Below are 27,114 nucleotides of genomic sequence, written 5' to 3'. Positions count from 1 at the left end.
GTACTCAGCACACGAGATGCAGCAGTTCTCTGCTTTGCTCTCAGATCCTTTCCCACATTTTAGCAGTCACTTGGATCTGCGAAGCCATTTCCACAGAATAATTTATGACAGCTCCTGAGCTTTGCTGAGGAATGAGATCCCAGCTCAGAACTCATCATTTTGCATGTAAAGCGACAACTGTCTTTCTCCATGTGCATCACTTCCCATTTATCTGCACTGAATTTCACCCGCTGTTTATTGCCTAGCCGCTTAGTCTCCTATCACCATCAGTCTTCACGCTCACTCAGCTCCTCTTCCTGGTCATTTATGAACACTCTGAGCAGAGCAGTGGCTTGCATCACTCCCACAGAGCATCACTGGCCTCCTCCCGCAGACCTGAGCACCCTCTCCCCGTTGGGTCCCTGCCCCTAAGCAGCTATCATTGGATGACCTTCCCTCTTAGTCCACAGTGCCTTAGTTTCCTTCCCTGAGAGAGCTGATCAAAAGCCTTCCAGAACCTAAGGCTATTTTATCAACTGGATTTACCCTGTCTGCATGCTCCCTGATGCCTTCAAAGATTTCTAAAGAGATTTGCAAAGCTCAGTGCCTGCCCTTTCAGTGGGGCCTGTAGTCCTGCTTAACCATGCTCCTCTTGATCCTATTCTTTCTCTTCTCCAGTTATCCCACTCTGTAATTATCTGGACCTCAACAGAGCCCTTTTAAGAACTGGCATCACGTAAGCTGCTTTCCATAAACCCATTTACAACACCAAGGCAGTTCTAAGTGCAAAGCTGCCCATTGCAGCCAGCAGTTTGGCTTTTCCATCCTCCAGTTAGGACTCATAGCCCACTGACAAAGCTTTGGAAGAGGCTCTGCTCCGTTTTGCAATTGTAACAGAGTGCACACAATCCTCTGTTTGAGGACAGGTTAAGGAACAAGCAGACATGTTAGCATAAGATCTCTCATAGAATCTTAGACGTTTGAGCTGGGAGAAATCTTCAAAGGCCATTCTGGTCCAACCTCCCTGCAATGACCAGGGACACTCACAGCTCCATCAGATGCTCATAGTCCCATCCAGCCTGACCTTAGGTGTATCCAGGGGTGGATCACTCAGGGCAACCTGTTCTAGTGCTTCTCTACCCTTCACTACCCTTACCGTATATGACATTTTCCTTATATCCAATCTAACTATCCCCTCTTTTAGTTTGAAGACAATTCCCCTTATCCCACTGCAACAGACCCCAATAAAGAGCCCGTCTGTTCTTACAGCCCCCCTCTAGGTATTAACAGGCTGCTCTCACGGACTCCACATGTGGATGCAGTGTTCCAGATGAGGTCTCACCAGTGCAAAGCAGAGGGGCAGGATCACCTCCCTGACCTGCTGGCTGTGCTGCTTTGGATGCAGCCTGGGTACAGTTGGCTTTCTGGGCCAGGAATCAACTGGGAGTCTTCCAGAGCTGAGCACTCCTTCTTCCCCAAGCGGGGAGGTATAACCCGCAGCCAACACACCCTTATCCAGTGACTTTAACAGTGATGCTAAGCTGCAGGCACCCAGCCATCCATTTCCTTGGCACAGACATGATGCTGTGCTCCCCATCCTGTCCCCTTCCCATCCATCCTGCAAGCACTGCACCTCGCAGTGATGCTCAGGATCAATCCTGGCTCTCCCAGCAGTGTCCAGCATTCCGCAGTGCTCCTTGCATGCAGGGCTCGGGGAGCACGTTCCCATGGAAACAAGCAGCCCTTCTCTGTCTGTTGACAGCTTTGGAGAGTTTTTCTCTAAAATGCCTGGACACAGAACAGGTGTCTCCAAGCCAGGCGGTAACCAGATAGTGCAAAACTAGCGCAGCTGGATAATGAGACAAGTGGTTATTGGAGATGAAACATTTTCACCTGCCGAGAGAGCCAGGCTGTTGCTGCTGGGGCACGTGCCAGCACTGGGCACTGCACACAGCTCCCACTCATGCCAGTCCTGCAGCAGATGGGTGCTGGGCTCCTGTGGAGCAGGGGACTGGCACAGGGCACTCACTGCTGTGCATTATCAGAGCTCCCTGCTCAGCCTTGCTGCTCCACCTGCAGAGTGGCAAGCAGATCCCCCCCTGCTGCTGCTTTCTGCTCAGCAAAAAGCTGGGGGTTGCAGGAGGAGGGTGGATTAGTGATGCTGTTGCCCCTGCCCAACCAGCCCTATGCAGCAGCCATTCCCCCTCCCCACTCCATCCAAGCATCTCTCCTGCTGTTTCTTCCACACCTAGGACTGCTAAAATGCCCAAGCTTTGGGCAGAGAGCACCCTGCAATTGTGGATGGGAACGTTTGCAATCAGAATGCGGTGTTCCATCAGAAATGAGGCTGAAAAGTAACACGGGTTCTGAGTCAGGTGCTTGGAGGGAAGGACTTGCCAGATAAAAATTGCCTGTGCACATTTTATTAGGCCCACTTGTGCTCACGCATTCTGGTACAGCCTAATCACCCAATTGCCTCCTATTTTTCCCCCCAAACACCTGCCTTGTTCGCTGAATGGATAATTGTTCACTGCAGACTTTTATGACCCTAATTATTATTTAGTACACAACATCCAAATCCCGTGTCAAACAGAAAAGTGCTCATTTCCTCATGAACCTGGCTTGCAGTTTCTAACCAAGGTGAAGGCTTCAGTGATGATTCCTTTCTCAGCACAATATCACCCTGCTCAACCATGCAGCAGCAAGAAACTGAGGCACAGGGAGATGGAAGCTAACAACTGGACTCGCTGTGCTCCAAACCCTCCATCCAATCAACTCTAGAGCACTTAGCATCCTGCTGACTTCAACATGGCAAGTTAAACCCCTCAGCAAATTCTGGCTGAAGTCACCTGTGCTTGCACATGGATGCGCTTGCTGGTTTCTCCACTTTCTGCATCACAAAAGATGCAAGGCTCGCCATCCCCATCTCCTTATATTTGCACAGGGCTCCTCTTCTCCGTCCTGCAGCCCCTGCTGTGTGTTCTGCCATGGGCTGTGACCATCGACCTGCAGGAGACCCCTCTGAGACACAACACGTGGCAGCAGCCATCCCCACCTACGCTGCACAGAGCACTTTGAGGACGGTGCTTCTGAAGGATGGAGAACCAAAGGTCACCATCTCATCCTTTCAGTCTGAAAGGAATGAGCAAAAGCACAATGCCAGATGTTTTCTGAATGAGCCCAGGGTGAACACACTGCTTTGGGTCAAACGAAAGGTCTCAGCTTCAGATCAGCCCTCGGTTTCAAACTTTTTAATGTGCAATTCTTTCCAATTCAGAGACAGATCAACTCTTTAGCTAGGGAGCAAATGTAAAATGTTAATGTTAAAAAGCATGAGCTTCCATTCTAAATGCCTTCTATTAATGGCTTTTTTGACATCAAGACAATTTCAGAAGGCAAAAAAAAAAAAAATCTCCCTCTAATCAAAGCTGTATTTTACAAAGGCAGTCAGTGAGATGAACGTCCCTACGCAGCTCCCACTGCAAGCAGCAAGAGAGGCAGCAGTTAGAATGTGCAACGTGTGTGTGACCATGCTATGAGAAGCTGTGCAAGAAAGCATCTGCACAGATGTCACAGCATGTCCCTGAAGTGACACACTGTAAGTGCCTGATATGACAACCTTCCCGTGCCTTTTATCTCAGGAGCAGCTTCCCTTTGGAGCTCAGCACGAGCTGTTCTGCATGCCAGCCTGGAAAGCAGGGATGTCCCTAAGTGGGAGTCACATGGAGCAGCACTGGGATGTCCCAGGGCAGAGACCTGTCCTTCCCAGCTCTGCATTTTCCACTCCTAACCCTCCAGAGGGATGAAGCCTCCGATCCATTTGCTGTCTGTAGCAGAGGGTCAGAAGGATGATTCATTACGATGACAGAGAGAGAGAACAAAGTAAATGCAAACAAAACGACTGGAAGAAGAGGCAAAAATGGAGGAAAACAACAAAAGCACCCTAAAAAAAAAACAAGACAGTAAGAAAGATGAATGGTATTATCACTGAGAAAACGAAAAAACAGAGGAAGCACCAAGACAGAACACGGGAAGAGCTTTCGTCTTGTATGACTGGCTTTTCACTACAGCCTGAAACGTTTTGTGCCATGGGGGATTTGTCTGTGCTCCACTGAGCAAGGAGAAGCCATTTCCCAGCCCTCAGCCCAGGACGTACAGCTGCTGAGCTGCAGCCTTCATACAGGAGGCTCCTTCTCACTACTGGAGTCTGCAGCACCTCAATCCCAGCAGCTTTGCTCACATCCCCAAAGTGCTCCTGAGCATCCCATGCTTGCCACAGTCGCTCGCCTGGCTCCAGCTTAGCCCTGCATCTCCACTCCCTCAGCCATCCTGGTCTCTCACACTCATCCCAACTCTCCCATGGTGAGTACAGCAGAGTGTGAGCCATGTTCCTCCCCTTTTGGGATGGAGGCAGAGCTACTGAACCCTTCCCACAAGAGATTTAAAAATTCATGGTTCACAAGATGAATTCCTTCTGCTTATTATTCAGCTCAGCTATAGTTAAACCAATTTAAGCTACACAACATAAGAGTTATTAAAAAAGATCTGTGCCTGTCAACTTTTCATTACATTACTGCTCGACATTCACCTTGCAAAGAAAAAAAAAAATAAAAAAAAATAAAAGAGGAGACTTCAAAATTAAACTATGTTAAAGTGTAAACCTGGCACGGCAGAGGAAGAAATTAAAACACTATCGCTGGAATGCAGCTTGCACAGGCTGCCCTCCCTCCCTTCCCACCCCAGCCAGCCTGGTGGAGCTCAAGGGCATCAAACAACAATTCAAAGGAACAACACTGCTGTCTCAATTGTGTTATTTGTGTTTTCCTTTGAAGCAAACAGAGCTGCTTGAAGTGCTGCGGTGGGGGTCATGTTCCTGATGGAGAGATGGAGCTGACCTAGGGATCTCAGCAGCAGCCCTATGAAGGCTTTTCCCTCCTCTCCTCATCCCAGCCAGCACTGGGCTTTTTTCCTTCAGAAATAAAACACAAAACAGAAGGCAGTTGGAATATGCTCTACCAAACCGCCCTGTCTTGCAGGTTGATGCTCCCCTGGATGTGGGAAACAATCCCTCCCTCTGCACACCTTCCTGATGTCAGGATCCTGCAACTGCCTCCAGACTTTGGCACAGAGCTTCAGCCTCCAGCAGTCACAGCAGCGCAGGAGCAAAGCCAAGTTCAAAGGGCCAAAGAGGATTATTTATCTGCCGTGCAAAACTCTCGCCTAGCTCCAATCCCAGAGCCACGGGTCCCAGTAAAGCGCTTTGCAGGAGGGAGGCGCGCCGTTTGCTCCTTGCCACCTAAGAAGCCCAGTGAAGGCAGGGAAAGCTGCATATTTCTCTTATTGCTTGTTCCACTCGAGTGAAACTCCACAATTGGGCAGTCGCAGGAGGCACTTGCTCTGAGCAAACACACTTGCTGAAAATGTAATCCCTTTGCAGGGAATTACCCAAGCTGGGAGGCAGGGGTGGAAACTCAAAGCTCTCAGAGATGGGAAAGGAGACAGAGCAGGGAAATAAAGGTGGAGAAGCCCAAGCTCTGAGCAGAATCAGATTGCTCAGCTGGGCAGAGCAGCTCAGAGCAGGGACAGGATGCCTCATGGTAACATGTCCCACTGAAAGGCAAGACATGCTGAAAGTCACTAGAAAAGGTTTTCAGATGCTTACTAATTAAACCATTTTCCTGCTAGAGTCCTTTTCCATCACTCTATACACTGCATAGAAGTTTGGGCAGCATGGTGCTGTTGGCTAGCTCAGGAGTTCTGTCTTAGGGATACTCATGTTCCCAGTAAAGCATTTGTTTGTGGAAATCTTGAAGATTTTTGTAGATTGGGAAAGAAAAAAATAAAAAAGGAAGAAACTTCCTCACCAGGAACCTGATCCTACAGCCCTTCTGCACACAGGCAGCCCTGCCCCATCAGCAGTCCTGCCAAATGCTGGCCTGCAAACTGCTCTGCACATGGGTAGGGGTCATGCTGAAGCCAGGACCACCTCCAATTTACCTGGCTCCAGCACCATGACACCCACCCAGCCCAGTGGGACCAGTAGGAATGGCACTGGACTCCACGAGGGCACCAGCAGGTCTGTGCCATCCTCCCACGTGTGAAAGGTGTCACTTTTAAAACCAAAAGGAAAACGCAAAGCATTGAAGTGCTCACTAGCATGAGTGGAAAGTGTCATGGGATGTCAAGACTTCTGTTTGGTGAGTTTCTGAGCTGCTGCCTACAACCAGGTCTTGGTTCCAGGGGAAGATATGCCCATCCCTTGTGTAGCAGAAATACTGAGTCATGGCCTGAAGCAGTGATTGGGCACCTGGTGGAAGGCAGGGCCAACCCAGGGGAGCTCAGGTGCATGCAATGTACCTGAGTAACCAGAAAGGATGAAGCCAGGATCCACCCCCTCCCAGACCCCAAGGAGAAGCAGATACACCAAGCACGCTCTGTAAGCACAGCTGTAGTCAGTAAGTGCTGGGGCTGCAACACTGCACCCATCCTGATCCTTTACTTCCAAGGGGCATAATGAATGGGCCTATCTGTACACCACAGGGACAATTTCTGCAGAGAATTAGCATGGTGTTAGAGCAGAAATGGCAATTCTTCAAGCATAGAACACATCTAAAGACTTAAATGCTGCAAGCAATTGCTAAGAAGCACATTTACACGGCATAATACTCTCACTGAGTAGATAACAGGATAAACTTCTGAAAATAGGATAATGCATGATAAAGATTTGTGGGCAATATTCTGGTTCTGTATTTTGTTCCCTTTCTAAGTATTCTCTATGCTTAGAAATGTTAATTCACGTGTATTCCTTGCACTCACAAATGATAATTCTCTTCATAAAGCAGATCCCAGGTCTTTGAAAGTATAAAAGCACAGAATGGTCTGGTAGGGCTGTGATTGCACTCCTGGATATGGTGGGTCCTGGGGATGAGAAACCTGCTGCAGTAATGCCAACCTGCCAGAAAAGCAGCAATAGAAATGTTTGTGGCCTGGAGTATTCCTGCCTGAAGAGCCAAAGCCAAATCTGAAAGATTTAAGGCCACTATAGTCAGAAGAACAAGGATGTCAGAAACTCCTGGATGGAATCAATGTCTTCAAGTTCACCAGGTTTTCCTCCAAAGATGACAGCAGGGCTGAAGTTTGTGAGTATGTACCCAGCCAGAAGTGGGTCTGAGTTCTGCCAGATTTATAAGATGGTTTACTATTAAAACAAAGTAAATAAATCTCTCTTTTACAGTACTTGCAGTGCTTCTCCAACTACCCACTTTAACATGGGTACAGGCCTCACTTTCTCTTAATACACAGCCCTCAGAGAGTAGGGAATGGCTGATGTTCGCCATGTACAAATGAGAAATAAAGGATAAAACTGCTGCCTTGTGAAGGTTTTGGAGCTCACCACGTACAGGACTCCTCCTTCATTCATAATTCATCTTAACTTCCCATGAAACTGCTGCTCGTATAGTGCTATAAAGCTGCTGCAGCTGACCTTATGTATCAAGTTAAGCACCAGGAAAACCCAAGCTGTTGTGCCTCAAGGCTGGTATGGGACAGATTGTTCTCCCACCCCACGTACACAAAAGACAAAAGGCTGAAAGGGGTCTCAAAGGCTGATATCCCTGTTTAGTGTTGGGAATTTCCTAGCAAGAAACAGGAGGACTGAAATCCATCTAGGCACAAACCAAATGCATGGCATTCAGCACCAGACGTAGCAAAGCAAACATAGAACAGAAATGAGGAAAGCAGCTCTGGCTACATGGGAAGTGCCTGAAAAGCAGATTTCCTTCTCCTCTCCTCAGGTGAAGGTGTGCACGAAGGATTTGTAAGTGCCTTCGTCATTAATCCAGTTTTCTGCAGTTTTTGGAGTGCTTTCTGATTTAAGCATTAGCTTCTATCTTTGGAGTTTGCCAGGTGTCTGCACGAATGTGCACTTGCAGAATGGCAAGCAGGAAGCTCCCTTGCAAGCAGCAAGACTTCTGCTCAACCTGCTCACACCCTGCCTGGCTTCCCATCTACCTCCATAATTCCCTGGTCCTGTAATTCAACCGACATGGAGAACACTCCAGGGGCACTAGCTATGTTTTATCTCCAATGACTAATAATAACCAAGGTCAAAATTAAACAGCTGACCCAGATCCAACCTCTCTTGTATCTCTCTGCCTCATTGACTCCCCATTTCTTTCCACATCTCATCCAAAAATGTATCTTCTTCTCCCACGGTCGCAGCTGTTAATTTCTATGTGTGTGTATGTCTGTTATTATTTATTATTTAGAGTTGCAAATCACCTTATGATGCAGTTTTCATGAAAGACACAACATAAAAGGAAGCCGCTTTTGAATATTTTAAGAACCAGGCATTCTGCTATTGATATTCTAATTCCATTTATTTGAAAATCAAGTCAGGCCCCAACAGGTTATTCAACAAATTAATAAGTGTTGCAGCTTTTGTCTTCCAGAGGGTTTTTAGCTGCTGGGATTTGCACTTTCATGTTTCGCTCTGGTAAAGTCTGCTGTGTTTGTTTGTTTAAGAGAGGAGACCTGATGTTCTTGTGTGATCCCGTGACTCCAACAGCTGGGGCTCGAAAAGCAAACAAACATTTCAAGATAGGGAGAAAAAGCACGGGAGCAGCCACTCTGCAGCTCCCTCTGGTCAAATAAAGAACTGAAAGCAAAAGAAAAGCTATCTCCTAAGGACCCTGGGATCCTGCAGAGCTGAGGGCTTGCAGAAATTCCACACCTGCACTGTTTTCAGGCTTAGGTGGTCCCTATGGGGGGTGTGGGCTGTAGGTATGGACCTCAGCTGTGCCCATCTCAGCTTGGCAAAACTCTCCTTTCCATCTCTACTCTGCAACCCCAAATGCCATAGCACACCTCAGAACACTTCGTCCAGACCTCAGCTTCATGCAGTTTTAGGGAAGCAGGTTATTAACTGTCTGCTTAATGAAAATGAGCTTCCAAAAAGGAAGAGTGACCAGCCCACTGGAACCAAACTACCGTGATACGCTCTGCTGAGTGCCTACCAGGACTCACCAAAAGTACTTGCTGCTGCTAAGGATATGAGATGCTGTTTCCAATTAACACGTGCTCCCTGGCCTCCTTCTGACCTAAAATTTCCCCTAAATGAAAGTACAGGAACCTATTTATTTAACCCAAACATTTAAGTCTTCTCGGAAGAGACATAAACAAAAGCTCTTCCCCATGGAGGCTTTCATCTTGTAAACAAAAGGCGGAGAAAAAAAAGGAGAAAGTGGGATCACAAAAGCCAAAAATGCACTTAGTGGGAAACAGATTCTCAAACACTCATATATGTAATATACAATATATAACACCGTGCCTCCTTGTGTCCCCCCCAAGAGCCAGCTGGTGGGCACCCAGCCCCTAAGGGGAGCAGCCTGCAGCACCCTTCTGTGTAGGAATGCTGACTTAACTCAGAGAAACGCAGGAATTAGAAGCACTGAATACCCATCTCTCAACAAAGAAAAAGTCATTTCAGCCACAAATTGGCAGAAAAGCCACATAAATGGTTGCAGTACATATCTGCCCATTACGTTTGAAAATCCAAATAGCACTAGAGCATCGGCGGTAACTGTGTTAGCACAGTAGATAATGTAAGGAATAATGTCTCCTCAGCTGTACATAATGAAGTTGCAGTTCCATAGAGGGACTCAAGGGCCACCATAAACCATAAGTGTTAAACTAGAGCCTTCAGCTGCTAGAATTATCGTCTTAATTTATGTGCATTAAAGTGCAAGAGGCAACATATACTATACTTAGATTTTAAAAGGATTTTTCCCAGTTTGCCTCTTGTCCTCTCCTTTAACCTCTCAGTAAATTTCCATTGGTTGTTGTTTCTGTGCAAGCCTGAAATTCTAATTTAATTCCACACTTAATAACCCAGTTTCTCTATGGGTCCAGGTATTTGAAAATTAGCAAGGAATGAAATTTGAAAAAATTAACCTGGAGGGTTTTTCATATCTCCGCCTACCACAGCAGTGATGGAGTAAATGACAGAAAAATTTAAATGCTATTTTAACATCCATATATCTATATTTGTGTATTTATGTTTATACGTACTTATCGCTGAGTTTCTGAGAGGTACACAGGAGCACTCTCTATCTGAGCCAGGAAATGAAGCTGATTAGTAGAGCTCCTTCCTCCCAGTGCAGAAAGTAAATTCAGCCTAAATGATAATCAGTAAGTTTGATTTTATTCGTCCCTTCAGTCTCAAGTCTGAGAGGCTGCTTTGAACGGGGGAATACTGATGTAGGTGCACACTCCATAAGGTTTCCTTTACATTGCAAAGGCGAGAGGGTTGATGCTCGTGTCAGTCAGGGGGTTAAATATTTATAACGTATATAAAAATCTATGCTAATTTTAAAGTGGAAGCTAAGCTCACAACATGGCTCAGGGCGAATTTAAACAAAGTCATCAGATCAAGAGCAATGTTTTATAATAAAGCCACAGGCAGAGCACAACAGGTATAACTCTGAATTTGCTTGCTATTAAGGATAAATGCTGAACTCGTGGTACTGTTTGCATACCAATGGCTACTTGGAGCATGAAATGAATCCACCCTGTGCTGCTGCAGTGGTTGCTATCAGGGCAGCAGTACTGACCATCTAAACCATCCATTGCAATAGCCAGAGCCTGAGAGCACAAGGAGGAGCTTTTGCACAGCTTCAGTGGCAGGCTGCTTCAGGGAAGCTTTGCCAGCTGTGCTTTTGGTAGAGAAAGGAGTGAAGGAAGATGCACATTATTCTCTTTTGAGACAAGGATATGCTGGATACGACAAGCAAACAGCAAATGAGGTCTGTGCTGGAGACCTGGAGGTGCTGAGCCCTGCTCCCAGGCTGTAACAGGAAACGGTGTCTATCATGCCCTACCCACAAGCATGCAAGCCCACCCCAGGACCTGGAGCTAACAAGCTCTGCCCAAGCCCAGGTTGCACTCAGCCATGCATACCTTGGTGAGCTGCTTGCAGAGTCAGAAGTCTTGCACATCGCACAGTTCTGCTTGCTTGAAGGCAAACCTCTGCTCCAGGAATCTCCCTGTCCATCGGTGTCTGGTCACACTCGGATGCCTTTTCACTCTCTGCTCGCACAGAGCCTGGCACAACAGAAAGCAGTTTTCAGTGTCCTGATGTATTATCATAATATAAATGATAATATAAAATCTCCCTTGTACAGCCCAATGTTTTGTTTGCTTTTCTGACTGCTTCTGTTCATTTAACAGATGTTTTTATTGAGCTGTTCACAATAACCTCTAGGTCTTTTCCCTGAGTGGTTACAGTTAATTTAAAATGCAGCAATGTGTATGAGTAGGTCACATTATGCCTTCCAATGCACATTAACTTGCATTTGTCAACATTTAATTTCATCTGCCATTGCCTTGCTTGTTCACCTGCCTGGATAGAGCTATTCCCAGCTTTTCAGAGCCTGTGCTAGATTTCACCAAACAGCTGTGGGTAGCTGTCACTTTTTCCACCTTCCCCCCCATTCTGTGCTGGATTATATGTTTAAAAGCCTGGTCCAAGTTGGGTCTTCTGGATACCCTGCTCTTCATCTCCTGCCACATGGAGAATGGACCACTCATTCTTTCTCTTTGAGGTTTAACCCTCAGATGCATCCTAACCTGTGCCAGTAATTCATTTATTCAGGTAAAGACTTTCTTCTCTGTTTGTTCCCCTCTTCTCTACCAGGGCCTTGTCTTTATCACCCATGGGGTCTCTCCTGCACAGGATGAAGTGAAGAGATAACATACAGAATTTCAGAAATATGCAGAGACCATTAGCAGTGGATTCTGCCTCATTTACTCCCAGTTTACATTGTCTAAGCAGTTTTTGCTTCCAGTCCTTCATACAACAACCTGGTGAGCGCTCTGCCCACTACATAAGGAGAAATAGAAGGACTTGGAAGGGAGGCAAAAGCAAAACCATGAACAACACTTTCTGTGCCCTCTGCCCTGTGGTTTCCAGATCACACATAAAGGCAACCAGCATCATTTTCCACACAGGCAATGCAGTCAAAACAACACACAAAGAAGTGAAAGGGCTCTCCCAAAGCCACTTGGATTCTCCAAGAGCTACTCATGCACTCTGCCCACTTTGGACTAAGTTACTGCAATGAAATCTGCAGTTACATATAGGAACGAGGTTTGGAATTGGGCTTATTGCAAGGAAAGGTGCTGGGCTTTGCTCCCCAGCCAGCTGCACTCAGCAGTTTGCCTGCAGACCACAGATGGCATCCCCACTGCCAATAAAATGCAGCAGCTGGCTTGGCCCCATCTTCCAATCATTGGATGGAGGCCTGAGCAGCCTGGTCTCATACAGATCTGGAGGTTGGTGGCCCTGCCTGTGGCAGGGGGCTTGGAACTTGATGATCCTTGGGGTCCCTTCCAACTCAAGTCATTCTATGATTCATTTCTGAATGCAAATGACTTCAAATCCAGCACAGTCGCCTCTTAACAAAGTACATTGCAGCAGCCAGGGATGTAAAGGTCTAAACAACTAAAAATTCACCTGCAATTTAGCTCTGAAAGGGAAAGAAGCAGAGGCTGAGGGGTTCCAGAGTACCAGAGAGAGGCAGGTACGGTGATGGTACAGCTGGGGATGGAAAGTCCCCAGTCCCACCAGCTTTCCCTTATACCACATTATTCAAAGACACAAACCTTTGAGGATTTACTGTTCACTGCTACCTGAATTACATTTCCATATTTAAATTCTAGGAGTAAAAAGAAAAAGGAAACTCAAATCCAGTACTTCATATAATGCACCAGGGAAACCAGATGTAATGACTAGGACTTTTCCTGGACACAGCCATACAAGCACAAGCAGCTATCCTCTCCCTTTCTTGCTCCTCCAATGCAAACTACACGAGGCAAGAAGCAGCAATGTCCACTAAAACTGCATGTCTAGTCAGAAAGTATTTATAGCAGGGTAGGGATTTGCATTTCTTCAGTACAGAAGAAAATACTGGTCCAACCTAACCACTTCCAAAACCCAAAGCAGCCTGTACAATCACCAACATGGAAGTTAAGCAACTTAATACTCGGTTGTAGTAAAACTGCCCTCCAGTCTACAGGCAGACATTTCTAGTGCTGTCAAAAAGCAGCAGTGCTTTTTGGACCAGTTTTTCTTTATCTGCACCCTATCAACCTGAATCCTTTGAATGAATTCACACTCAAAACCGGGCACTTGAGACCACTCCTATTCCTCATCATCATTCTCCTCTTTCTATTCCTTTTGCAGGAGCCAGGAGAGCTGGGCAGGAGGAGCGTAGTGAAAATTTATTGTTGGTTGCTTATTACCATTATTGCAAGCATAAGTACCCTGGAGATTACGACCTACATACATTTAATATCCGCATCCAAACAGTTTGCATTCTGATTGCAGCACGAGTGGAGACAGACTCATGACCAGGAGGATTTGGAGCAGGAAGAAGAAAGTCACCGTGCCCTTGTGTTTCACACAACAACAAAATAGAAGTTGCTCGAAAACAATGTAAGTAAAGATGCTGGAAAATGCCTCAGTGGGAACCTCAGTGCACTCTGGTTTCCAGAGTTCTGGTCAATTTTGTGGACAGAACTGCCCCAGAGCTTTCCTCAGATCGTCCTGTTCTCATCCAAGCCCTATAAAATGGTTCCAGCCCAGAACCATACTCTTATCTCCAGCTTTTGCTGGTGGTGCTGCTCAGGGAAGAGACAAGGCAGCAGATAACTGGTGGAATGGAGTCCATGAGGTTCTGGCTGTCTGCCTGAAGGAGCACAGGCCTACCAGCATTCCCAATGTCCACAAGAGATGCTGCAGGTTTGGTTGTGCATTTGAGCCAGGACATCAGTGTGTATAAGAGACTGCCTTCTGTGGATCCCCTAGACATTGCTGTGTTTACCTACAGATGGATGAAAGGAACCGTGCACTCAGATTAGTCTGTAATTGGGAAATGACAACTTGTCAAACCAGAATGTTTCATGGGGACTGCTCATGAAACCAGATGGTCAACGGGCTGCGATGCCAGGGCATCAGTGAGCTCCTGCTTTTATGGCCTGTAGCATTTCAGAAGCCAACCGCATTGACTTTGGACAGCAAAGCCCAACCACCTCCATTCAGAAAGGAGCACATCCATTTTAAAATGCATTGATTTTGGGCTTCCCTCCTACTGGCAGGATGGCAGCACTCTCCGTGGGTCAGCTAAACACAGCAACAAAAAGAAAAATTCCTAAACCCTGCTCAAATGCCTGCAACTGAGCACACTCCAAGCACAAGTGACTACTGCCCTCATTAGGAAGGAACAAAGCAGGATCAGCATCGGAGGGAGGAAATGTATATATATATAAATATAAAAGCAGATTTGTGAAATCACAGTTGTTTCCAGGGTAGAACGCGGGCTCATTTCAATGCTAACCAGATTATTTAGCTAGCTAATGGCTATCTCTGAAGGGATAGTTGGAATTAGTTGATAGTGATTTAATTTGTGTTGCAGATTGCTAATTAAGCCTGTGAAGAGGACAAAAAAAAAAAAAAAAATTAATCCATTTAGTTAAGGAGATACAATGATAGATGTGGCAGATTTGAGTCATTCACATCCAGGAATAAATTAACAGATCCACTGTGGCTTTGAGATGGAGGGTGTGCATGGGGGCAGGTGCCCATGAGCTGGATCACCCCCAGGCACCCATCGCTTTGCATCCCAGGGGATGGGCACTTTGTGTGCAACTGGACACAAGAGAGGAATCTGTGCAGGGCAGGAGAGATAATTAATAGGTCCAGAGAGAATAAACTGCACAGCAAGGAGTGCCCAGTGCAGTAACCTGCCTGATTCTGGGGAGGGCAGTGCAGGATTCCCACACCACATCCCATCTTGCCTCTCTGATGCCAAGCGATAGAAGACCCAGCTCACACCTCAGTGGCTTGCTCCGGTGTTTAATTAACCTGGTAACCTCTAAATCACTTCAGGCATTGGAACTCAATTCAGAAAGTGCCCAAACATCTTCAAAGAGGAGATTTAAAAACCCTGACGCTATTTTGGGAATACAATCTGCCCATTGAAAAAAAATAATAATCATAAATATTTTGAGTGCTTTTGAAGCCAGATCCAAATTATTTATGTAAACACTAAATTAGACAAATCTTGTGTGTTTTTTTTTTTTGTTTGTTTGTTTGCTTAAAGTCCTGTTCTTTAAACCTAAACATTTCATTGAGAATGCTGCTTTCTCCCCAGCGTGCACCAACTTTCAAAGGAAGCTGCTTGACTGCTGATTGCATTTTTATCAGTGTTTGGAGAAACAACCAGGAAATCTATAGGGGTTCAATGCTTGGACAGCTACAAAGTAGGGAAGGTCAACCCACATGCCATGGTGTGAGGCAGTCCTTGTCCCCTCTCCTCCCACTCCCTCATTGGGCCCCAGCTGCTGGATTTGAAGAGGGGGGAAAACCTTCTTATTGGAGCTGAGGGCAATGTGCACCTTGCATTAATTCTACCTGGATCACACAAGGCCAGCTAACCCCCAAGAGCACACAAACCACAACAAGAACAGGTGCTGTCATTGCCAGTGAAAACTGGATGGCGGAAATTCCATGAAGAATAACCAAATTATATCCTACTCCCCAAAATGAAAAAGAAGCAGAAGACTTTACTAGAGTAACTTTTAACAGGCCCGAAAGAGTGTGGCTATTTGTCTACCTCTGGCAGTGATTTTGTGAGAGCAAATACATCTGTCTCTGCAGCTGAACCATTCTGCATTGCCTCTGCCTTCCAAAAAAGACCATCATCATCTCCCATTTTTAGCTCTGCAGCTGCAGAAGTCTCATTCCAACACACAAATGATCCAGAGATATTAATACAGTACTGAAAGCAACAAAGAATCTCTTGCAAAACCCGCTGAATGCCTACTGCTGCAAGACCCAAGACTGATCTGAAATTTAAAAGAAAATCCCATGATCTTCCCCTCTCTTGGTTTTTGAAGTCAAAGCAGCACAACCTACTTGATGTCCCAGGCTTAAGCCCAACAAACACTGAGCTTTAACTAATGCAGGGCATGACTGGGGTTTACTTGTTCAAAGACGAATTCTTTGAATAGCATCATCTTTGCCAAAGGAAAGAGAACACTTCTGGCTGAGGGAGCAGGACTGTCCTCCAAGATGGCACATAGACAGGGCCACAGAGACTGGAGGCAGACACGGGCAAAGAACGCAACCAAAGCTGGAGCAGCTCCACTAAAGATCTCCACGGCGCAACCCTCCAAGGGAAAAGGTCTTTGTTGTTCCACATCTACTGCAATAAGGTCAGTCTGGGAAGCACAGGCACTTTTGAATTCCAGATCTAAGAACAGGACAGAGAGCTGCAGCATGATAGCACGGCAGCATCACTGCAGTAACTGCAGGCTTCAAGGCAGCTCTGAAGGAGTTAAAGCCCTGTGCTTGCCTGTGGGAATCCATAACCACACTAAGGCTGGAGAGATACAAGGGGATTGTCTGGATAAAAGTTGATTAGTCCACATTACAGGGATTAGCGTTCCTTTTGAACTTTTAACAACTTTGTTAATGTCTTTTACTTGCCTTTTTATGTTAAAAAAATATATTTAAAAAAAAAATGGGGTTGTTTAAAGCAGATGGTTTGTTTTTTTTTTAAAGGAAATTATTAATTCTCCCTATTACCAACAGATAAAGCCCTGGCCACACTTGAAAGGAGGAGTCAATAACAGAGAGAGGCTGGAAGCACCACAAATCCTCTTGGACGTGCTCTGGTTGCCTTTAGATGTTTGCCTTTGTAGCAAGAGCATGGCTGGGTCCTGCTGTGGCTCCGGGCATGCTGCAGAGACAACACTGCCTGTGGGGGGAAGAGGGGGAACGATCTGCAAGGGACTAATTGGGGGAAGAGAGAAGGCAGAGGGCATTCCCATGTTGACAGCTCTGGGAAAGCCAAAGAAATAAAAGTTAGGGGAAATTATGCAAGCAAGGACTGGGCAGAGCTGCTCCCCACGGAGAGGCTGTCTGGGCTGCTGAAGGAGAGGGGCTGGGCTCACGTCAGGGCTAAGTAGCAGAACAAGGAATGCAATTTGGACACAGGGATTTAGGGTGATGGAAGGCTTGGTGTCTTAGCAGGGAAGCCTGAGCGAAGCGAGATGCAGCAGAGCTGTGGGCAGGTGGACATGAGCCTTGCCCTGCAGGAGCAGCACTCAGCAGCTAGCATCCAAACCTCGCTGTGAGCACAAATGCCTTGACAAGAGCCATGAGAAGAGATGAGAATTGCTGCAAGGGGAGAGGAAAAGCGGGAACCAAACTTGTGCATCGAGCACAGAGCAATTTCCCACTGCTCCTCTCTGAGATTCATTAACAGGTTAGTTATTTCTTCTGGAAATGTGTCATCTCCCTCATTCAGATGTGGCTCAGATGGAAGCAGGATGCTCGGTCTGACCCTAGGACTGCTGCTTTGGGCTGAAGTGCTTCATTTATCTCAGCAGCTTTAACAACATGAAACCCGAATCGTGTTCCGCTGAGTTGAAAATGCGTTTTTATCCCGCTCTGAGACAGCGTTCATCAGGAGCTGGGCTGAAATCACAACACTTGTCCCACCTGGGACCCGAGGCTCTGCAGGAAGGAGCGCTGACAGCCTTGAAAATCAACATGCAGCAGCGCACAGCCCCAACACAAAGCGATGTTTATTACCCAAGGCCACACTTGCCTTGTAACAGGATCAACGGGGCTGGGAAATGACCCACCCCTGCTCATCTGTGTGCGAGAGCATCTTCCCGCTCCTGCAGATTTAATGATGTCTTGTGGACAGGTTCTGACACAGCATCTTCTGAGCGATGTTCTAAGCAGCCCAGGAAACGCGTGTAACTTCATTAATCAACTGCTCTGCAACACGCAGCTCAATTGAGTGATGAGTGGCACTAGGCTGGTGAGCGGCAGATAAACGGAAAGAACTCGTTTGCTAACTTCAAAAACACCACAATCACAAAGAAATCTGCACCGTTCCATTAAGCCAAACCTCTTCCAAATCCGCAGCCAATATTAGTTACGAGAATCTCAGGCAGAGAAAGAGTACGCTGTCTTGAAATGAGGACAATTAATAATACATGCAGCAAACCCCCCTTCCAACCACCTCTTTTTCTCCCCTCCCACTACAGAGACAGAAAATGAACTGAATTGGAAATTCTGTCAGGGAAAGTACATCCTCCAAAATTAAAAGACAAAGGCACAGCGCGAAAATGAGCTGTGTCAGGCTCCTTTATAACATCAGCAGTACAAGGTGGGGATGATTCCCTTCACAAAGCAAACCAGGCATATGCCCCTGGGCTCCACCAGCACCTCAGCAGGCACTGGGGCTGCACAGGTAACACCTTTGAGCCCGCGCAACATCTGCTAGGGAGGAAAAGCAGTGCTCCGGGTGCTGGTCTCAATGGGCAAAGTGAGGAATAGCATGGTATACCCAGTGCAAATGCATTGTCTCAGGATGCAGGCAGGGGCTGGATGTGTCTCAGAGAAGCCTGCATGCATAGTAGTTCAAAATTATTAATCGGATTCCTGGTATTGTCGCTAAATACTCTTTTGGCTGTAATAGAGGATTGTAGGAGCCTGAGATCAAAGACTCGTCGTTTTGCATGCACATACATAATAAGAGAACATTCCTGCCCCAGAGCACGCACGGGAGGATGGATATGACAAAAGCTGAATAAGAAAAGAGATGGAGTGAGCAGTTTGAGGTCAGCCAGAGCCCTGCCTGCTGCTCCACACACGTGCTGGGGATGAGTTTGCTCCCAGTACTGACACTGGAGCATCCCCAGCTTCTCGCTCCAGATAATCCCACAATCTTGGGGAGGGGAAGAGCACCCTTCACATCTATCAGACTCCCACTTACAGATGCCAAATGACTCAGGATCCTGCCTTAATCCATGTGATCTCTTAGGTGGGATGTCATAGAATGGCCTGGGTTGAAAAGGACCACAAAGATCATCTAGTTTCAATCCCTGCTGTGTGCAGGGTCCCCAACCAGCAGACCAGGCTGCCCAGAGCCACATCCAGCCTGGCCTTGAATGCCTCCAGGGATGGGGCATCCACAACCTCCCTGGGCAACCTGTTTCAGTGCTTCCCCACCCTCTGAGTGAACGTGCTGTGCTTCTGTCCCATAATCCAAACATAAAAAGCCCCGAAATTAACAAAATTGCTGTGAAAGGGCAGGAACAGCTGAAAACTGGCACTGTGATTACTTCCCTTGTCATTCTGGTTTCTACCAGCTAGTGATGGCCTGGCTCTGGGTCATTGACTGAATGGTGGATCTGTCACCCAGCTCCTCTTAGAGAGCCCTGCCTGGCACAAACCAACAAATCCCAGTGCTTTGTTTAAGCATACAACACTGGGGGGACAGCAAACACAAGCTGATGAAGTTTGGCACCAAAACTTCACACTTTCAGACATTGGAATGACATGTAGAATATTTGCAAAACCAAAACGTCACATGACTACAGCATAATTCCCCAGTTCCTTCCATTTCTTTTCCAACGCAGCATCAGTGCAGTCAAGCTACCAAGCTTGGGGATCTCAGAGCAACATTTTTTCCAGCTGGGAAGCAGCACTGCTCATCGCTTTCTGGACGCATGAGCAGAAGTGGAACCCCAAGCTGATGGAAGGGACTGAATATTGAAAGACACACATCCCTCATCTCTGCTTCTAGAGGGAACAGAATCGAGGTGGGGGCCCCACAGCATCCTACATATCAGCTGTGTGCATCCCTCGGACTTCCCTGCACAACTGGCCAATAAAACGATGACCACCAGCAGTGAAGTATTCCTTTCTAACATCTCCATCTTTTTCCTCCATCTGCCCCTAGGCTGCCACTGCCAGCTAATGACTTGAGTCAACCAGGGGCTGTTTGTACCCCAAAGGCATGGGACAAATATTTGCACTAACACAACCCTTACACTTCTACAATGCTGACAGCAGAGCTGAACCTTCAGCACAGATCTCTCATAACAACACCCTGGAAATGAGCTGCCCTCACATTGTAAGGCAGCTCTAAGGCCCCAGAGACAAAGCTCCTTGAAACAGTTGCAGCAGAGCTGATTTTCATTAGCTGCTGCCGTGCCATGCCCTTCTGACTGCAGACAGCCTAATTAAATTCCTGGGGGAAAAACAGCCCCTTGGGGTACGAGCAGCAATGCTGATGCACTGCGTGGTTTGTGGGATCTGTAGCCAGCATTGAGCTCTGTGACAGGACCTGTTGGTACCCTTGGCACCTGCCTGGGTGCTGCAAGGGAGCACCAAGCACTGCAGGGAGCAGGAAGAGCAGAGCAAAGCCCAGGAGGGGAATTTGAGCTCCGCGAGGAGAATATAAGCTATAAGGGAAAAGAAAAGCCTATCAAACACTGCTTGTAAGATGAGATGAGGTAAAATATGCTGTGGGCTTTTTGTTGTTTTAAAATCCCTTTTCCAGCATTGCATTGTTTCATCTAATGAACAAATGGACTTTCATCTGGAGGAGGCTGCAGCTTATTATCACAGCCTGGAGCACCCACAGGGCAGTAACACCACAGCCCAGCTCCCAGGGACACAGGAGGAGCTGTGTGCTGGTCCCTGCAAAGGCACAGCCAGGGACCCTGTGCTCAGAGTCTGGAAAGAGGAGGGTGAAAGAGCCACTAGTTTTGCACAGAGCAACAACCAAGTATTAAGGAAGACCAATGAAGAGAGAAGCTTCGCAACATCAGTGCAGTCTTCACTGGCTCTCAGACCATGAGCAGGCAGTGCAGCTAATATGTAATCACAGCACCCTAAAGGGGGGGGGCTGTACAAAAGAAGGGGACAGGCTCCTTAGCTTGGCTTTGTTGTGAAAGGACCAGGGGAAATGGTTTCAAACTAAAAGAGGGGAGATTTAATTGGATACAAGGAAGAAGTTTATTACAATAAGGACAGTGAGGCACCAGCACAGGTTTCCCAGAGAGGTGTTGGATGCCCCATCCCTGGAGACACCCAAGGTCAGGCTGGATGGGGCTCTGAGCACCTGATGGAGCTGTGGGTGTCCCTATTCAAGGCAGGAGAGTTGGACTAGATGGCCTTTTAAAGGTTTCTTCCAGCTCAAACAAATTCTACAGTTCTATTAACATCCCTCCCCACCACAGGTTAGGCCCCTGCTCAGGGCACAGCCACAGCTCTTCAGACACAGCCCTGAGCACTGGTAGCCATTCCTCTACTACAAGATGGATATTTTAATTTATAATGACAGATGCAGCAATCAATTGCATCCACAGAAGCAGAGGGCAGGAGGGATGAGCACTCACCGCCAGAGTGAGATGCGGGCTCTCAAACAGGGCAGTTCTGTGAGGACAGGAGGAAGTGTGCATCTCCAAAGAGCTATGGGCGGCCAGGTAGGACTGCCAGCAGTCCCTGCTCTACCCTCAGCTGGAACCACACATGCTCCAGCTTCCTCTGAACTTCTGTCCCCTGCACAAACCCAGCATGGGCATCTGGACACACTACCACCACCCAAGCTAAAGCACAACACCTCTTGCTTGAGGCTGCAACAATTCATACCCACGGGGGATTACATGACAAATCCCTTCCTGTGCCAAACAAGTCACACTCTTCTGCTGAGCAGCAACAATCCTTCGAAAGAAGAAGAAAAAAAAAAAATAGGAGCACAGTCCAGCTCTATGAAATCAAATAGATTATATACGCTCCCTTGAAGAATTCTCAGTTTATTCACCAGTGGCCACACACTCATGCATAATGCACTTACAGTCACTCATGAAAATAATGTATCGGTGACATCTGAGCCATTTGAGCAGAACGCGGGTCACAAGAGATCAGAGATGGAATTTCTTTATTGTTCCACTGCTGCTGTTTGGTTATGTTTCTCTCCTTCAAGGTTAAATCATTTCTGTTTGGAACAATCACTGCATTCTGCGTGACATGCTGGTGAAGTAATGGACCCCCTGGGCTGGGAAGCACCGCACACCTCTCCTGAGGGTTCCTCCACCCCTCCATTCCTTCCTACACCCTGCACTTCCCACTAGTTTGTGAACTACCTGAGAATCAAATCAGATGTTAACTCCCATTAACTACTGGCTAGAAAAGTCTGATAGCAGTTGAAATTGATTTCTCTCTCTGGTAATACTCCCCATCAGAGAAGGAAAGGATTCCTTCAGGGGAAAAGGCGACAGGCTATTGCTTTCTTACCATGCAGAGTTCTAACAACCCATCAGAAGGGAGGCAGTTGTTGTCTCTTGCCAGGATACTGTTTCTGAGCCAGTGATTAGCTGCTGATGGAGGGATATGATATGCCCTGGGCTCAGTGAGATAGACAAATCCAAGTCTATCATTTGGAGACTGGTTGTTTGGTTTATTATTTGCTTTCAGGAAGCGCACAACTCTCCTCCACCATCTTTGATCTAAAAAGAGTCTTTTATCTTTGCACTGAAAACTTCAGCAACTCCCTTTCTCTCCCCACAGCTTGTTTTCATAGAAGCAGAGAATTACTCCAAGCCTGGACACCACTGTGACACAGCATAGCAGCTGGCTGCTGTTATCCCTCAAAGAACTCTGTGCAGAGCTCAAGGTCGACAGACAACCAGGACATAGATAGGATGTGGGACCACATCCATTCCTGCTGAGGGGCTCACAAGAAGCATTTGGTGGAGTATCCACTTAGCTGTGGTGTTCCAGCATCCAGGAGCAAACATCCTTTTGGAAAGACAAAGTGTTCTGTTCAGCTCCAAACCAAAGCAGGGCTCAGAGTCCCCTTCTAGCTCCATAGCGGAGATGTTTTCCCTACCATTCAACTACATTTCATGGGGAAAAAAAAAAATGCAGATATTTCTTTCCTCATGAAAGATAAAGAGCAGCACATAGAAGCACGCTCCAGCCCGACTACAGAGTACTTGAAGTAACAGGAAAAGAACTTCTCTCAAACTTGCTGAAGCCTCCAGCACTCCAGGCAGAAGGAGGCTACATCAGCATCAACAACTTGAGCGAAGTCATTGCATTTCTGTGAAGCAGCACTATACCCACCTCAATTCCCCCAATGGTTTCGCTTCACTGATAGCTGAAATAATTTCTGTGTGTTCAGAAAGTGAAGCTCTGCTCTCATGCAGTCATCTCCTTGCTTGGCTTATCTGCAGGGACTGAGCCAAGGATCTCTTGACCTGAAAACATAAGTCTAACCTGCTTGATCTTGGAGGTCAACATTGTTAGCTTGGCAGACTGTGGCTCTGGATGTGCTCAGCCACTGAGGAGGGTGCAAAGGGCTGCAGCAGCTCAGCCCAGGGACAACTCCTTTAGGACAAAGCAGGCTAAAAATAAGCTCAAATTTCTACTGATTCCTATTACAAGTGAGAGAACTCGATAACAGAACAGCATAGGTGATTCATTTAATCAAACTGAGATTTTAGGAAAAAGTCTTTTGAAGATGGGTTCTGAAACTTATTTTAAAGCATCTTCCCTTCCACAATGATCTTAAGCCATTCTCCCTCAGATCTCTTAAAATGTCAATGGCAAAAATATAATTTGGATTAATGGGAAATGATTCCCTGAGTTCAGACGAAGAGCTGAAGCCCCAGTATTTGTATTGCAGCACAAGCTGCACCTGAAGAGTATATCTCTCTGCCCATATTTAAGATTTAGAAGAAATGTTAGGTAATGTTTACTGGGGACATTGCTATACTCAAAACTGCCCCACAAGCTGTGCTCCTACTTCTGCACACAAAAATCCACATGAAGCATAGAATGGCCTGAGTTGAGTGGGACCATGATCATCTGGTTTCAAGCCCCCTGCTGTGTGCAGGGTCACCAACCAGCAGACCAGGCTGCCCAGAGCCACATCCAGCCTGGCCTTGAATGCCTGCAGGGATGGGGCATCCACAGCCTCCTTGGGCAACCTGTTCAGTGCATCACCAGCCTCTGGGTGAAAAACTTCTTAATATCCAACCTAAACCTCCCCTGTCTCAGCTTAAAACCATTCCCCCTTGTCTTATCACCACTCACCCTCATGGATGGCCATTAAGGGGTTAACAAAGGGGCTTCATTCTGTGACCTATCTCTGCAGGGTGACTGACAGAGCTTTGATGCAGCAGGCAATGAAGCCACCCCAAAAACATTGGGGATAGGGAGCTCCACCTCCTCTCCAAGCATAGAGCAAACCAAGAGCAGAAGATATGCAAAAACATGACCATGACTTTTCCATCTAACTCATCAACCTCCTCTTCCTCTGATTCATACCCATTAGTTCCAACTCCTATGACGCCAAAGAAACAGAGACCTCTGGTAGCTCAGAAATGCCAAGGTACGACCCAGCAGGGGGTGAGGATAAACCTGGGTACTGCAGGCACATCCTTGCATATTTCTAAAGGGCCAGGCTGGCACGGGAAGGAAAGCCACAACAGCCTGTTTGTAATCCAAGCAAAAAGAAGAGCAAGCCTTTCCCAGTGTAAAACCAAGAGAAAAATAAATACCATATCAGAAATTAAGCAGCAGCAACAGCCCAATAAAGCTCAGCAATAACTCTCAGCAGCGCTGCTCGCTGGCACCAGCAAGCCAAGCCTCCGCTGGGATAAATGACATAGAACTTCCTATGATAAACTAATAAAAGAGATTTCTATGAGTAATCATTGATTTGACAGGAAGTCAAACAAATCTATCCATCACCGCTGACATGTGTCTACAACCTTCCAAACAAAGCAGCGACGACGGAGAAAAATTGAGCAAACTGCCCACACCGTCTCAAATGCCACATAAAGACAACCAGCATCAGGCGCCTCGATCGAACGCTGCCTGTCATTCATTCTGTGCTCCAGCTTTGATCCTTTCTGGATCTACTCCTGAGGCCCACGAGCACCAGAAAAGCCACAGGCTTCTCCTCCCTCAGTCTGCCCCTGCTGTGCTCAGTGTGACACAGACCCCATCATTGTGCATCAGAGATACGGGCAGGACTCTGCATCTATTGCCTACTGCATCTCTGCCCCCATTGCCTAGGGGAATTGCAGTTGCTCAGCCCTCCCAGAAACACCTTAGTAACAAGCATGCACCGCCTCTTATCAGTCAAGGGGACCACTGAGATGCCCACTGCTTGATCTGTTTCTTCTGACTCTGCTTCGCCCCTCTGAGGGTTAAGAGGAAGCCATCTGCCTGCTGGAGTAGGTAACTTGGTGCAACCCCAACTCACCCTTTTTGTTTCCTTTCTCTTGCAGCACCCTGGAAAATGCCCCCAAAGCATTGCTCTGCCACAGAGCACAGCTGCAGAGAAACTAAGGCCAGGTTTTATCAGCAGGGCTCAGCTCCCAAAATGGCCCATCTATGAACCAAGAGAACAGACAGTCAGGATGGGAATACACCCTTAAAAAATAATAATAATAACATAAGGGAGAAAGAATCCTAGCTGCTGGGAGAAGCAGGATTAGAGCCTGGATCTTTTTCACACACACACACACACACACCTGCTGGACCCTGGGCACCCCAGAGGCCAGAGCTCCTTCGTGCCTCTGCTGCCTGCAGCCTGAGTGAAAGCATCCCTGGCAACTGCAAGCAAAAGCAAAACAGCAAACAGAACACTGTGCAGGGTCATGCAGTGAGGCCAGGAGCAGGGTGAGGTTTCCTGAACTGTGGGTTACCTGCTTGACACAGCGAAGGCCAAACCCCAGCCCCCCTGCACACTGACTCATCCAGGGCAGCTTCTGCAAACACAGCAGCTCCCAGAAAGCAATCACTGATAGGGCCTGAAGGCAATCAAAGCCACCTCAATTAGAAATGCAGATGATCCCTCGCTGCTGATTCAGGACAGCATTGGCTTTGTACTAACCTGTGCAAACATAAACACAACCAAATGCTTTCATCATCACACACACAAAAAAAATAATAAATAAAATCAAACCCCTCCATGCTGTGCTAGCTGGGCTGTCCTGTGCATCTGTGCTGCTGGGAGAGACAGCTCCCAGCTGACACCGCAGCAGGGCTCAGAAGCTGCCTTTAATCAGCACATGCAACTCACAGGGATGAAATCCTGCCTCCAGTTCTTCCCCAGCAGCTCTGGTGATGTGCACAGAACTGGTAGGCAGGCATTATTAACAGGGAAGACTTATTTTCCTTCCTTTCTTTTTTAATTGTAGGTTTAATTCCCCGTTTCAAAAGCAGCATTTGATCCTGAGCTCCTTGGGGCTTAGATGTTTATCATAGACTCTAAGGCAACCCAAACAGAGCGTATACCTTTCCTCACAAATGCCCTGCTGATAGACTCATCCCCTTTTATACAAAGCAGATAGAATTCACGTGGGTGAGACTACTCCAAGAAATCAGAATTTGCACAAATCTTGCAAGGCATCCACCCTAAAAAAAAAAAAATATATAACACAAGCAAGTGGAAACCTCCACAAAGCAGCACAATTTTTTGACAGCGTAGCTCCACCAAAACCCTTTTCATTTCTGTTTCTCTTAAAATATAACACTAATAACCTCACAGGGTTGTTTTGTTTTTGTGAGAGAGAAAGAAAGCCAAAGCTTTCTGGGAAGCTCTGCTGCCAGAGACGAAAGGCATTAGGAGGTTTCCTCCTGATCCTTGTTGCATTGGGAGCATGCAAGGGACAGCAAGATGCCCCATTCCCACAAAAGCAGCTGTTCCAAGGTTCTGCTTGCACTGGGTTTTGGGAATGGAATTCACCTAGGCACATCACATGAAGATTTCCATTGCTGCAGCAGAGAGGCATGGACTGAAGCAGGGGAAATGCTGAATGGCTCAGGCTTGAACCTTTCCTTACGGCTCAAGGACATCAGTGAAATATGTCTACCTTCTTGAAGCAGAGGCAGAAGAGGTTGTTCTATGGAGCTTGTTTTATTTTTGGCTGCCCTGCCCTCCCTTTCCTTATTCCCTACAGACTAAACCTTACGACGAGAAGCAAACAACACTCAACACTTCTCCTTTCTATTAATTTGTAGTAGCTTGGCTTTTTGTCTAGCTTCACCTTTCAGCCTGCTGAGCACCATCCCCATAGTCTGCAGCTGCTCAGCTCCATGCTGGGAGCACCCACAGAAGATTACCATAGACTACACAACTCCCCAGGGGAGACCAGAGTGGTAGTCAGGCTCTGTCCCCCACCACAGACCCTCACACACCCTGGGCCAAGTGGTACTCAGATCCAGGAACAGCTGAAAAGCCCAAAGCTTGG

General features: G+C 47.0%; 1 long non-coding RNA gene across 2 annotated transcripts in view; it reads right to left on the bottom strand.

Moving 5' to 3' along the window:
- The window catches only part of LOC125697505 (uncharacterized), a 102,592-nt gene that overhangs the window by 73,746 nt on the left and 1,732 nt on the right, over positions 1-27,114 (bottom strand). Inside the window, exon 3 of one of the 2 annotated variants that reach the window (XR_007378814.1) lies at positions 10,936-11,079. This is a non-coding gene — a long non-coding RNA (uncharacterized LOC125697505). Of the gene's footprint in view, positions 1-10,935; positions 11,190-27,114 lie in introns of those variants that run through there. The other variant, XR_007378813.1, reaches the window with a different exon arrangement.

The sequence above is a fragment of the Lagopus muta genome, chromosome 9 (genome assembly GCF_023343835.1).
Source record: "Lagopus muta isolate bLagMut1 chromosome 9, bLagMut1 primary, whole genome shotgun sequence".
NCBI lineage: Eukaryota > Metazoa > Chordata > Aves > Galliformes > Phasianidae > Lagopus > Lagopus muta.
This window is presented reverse-complemented; position numbering and strand designations above follow the sequence as displayed.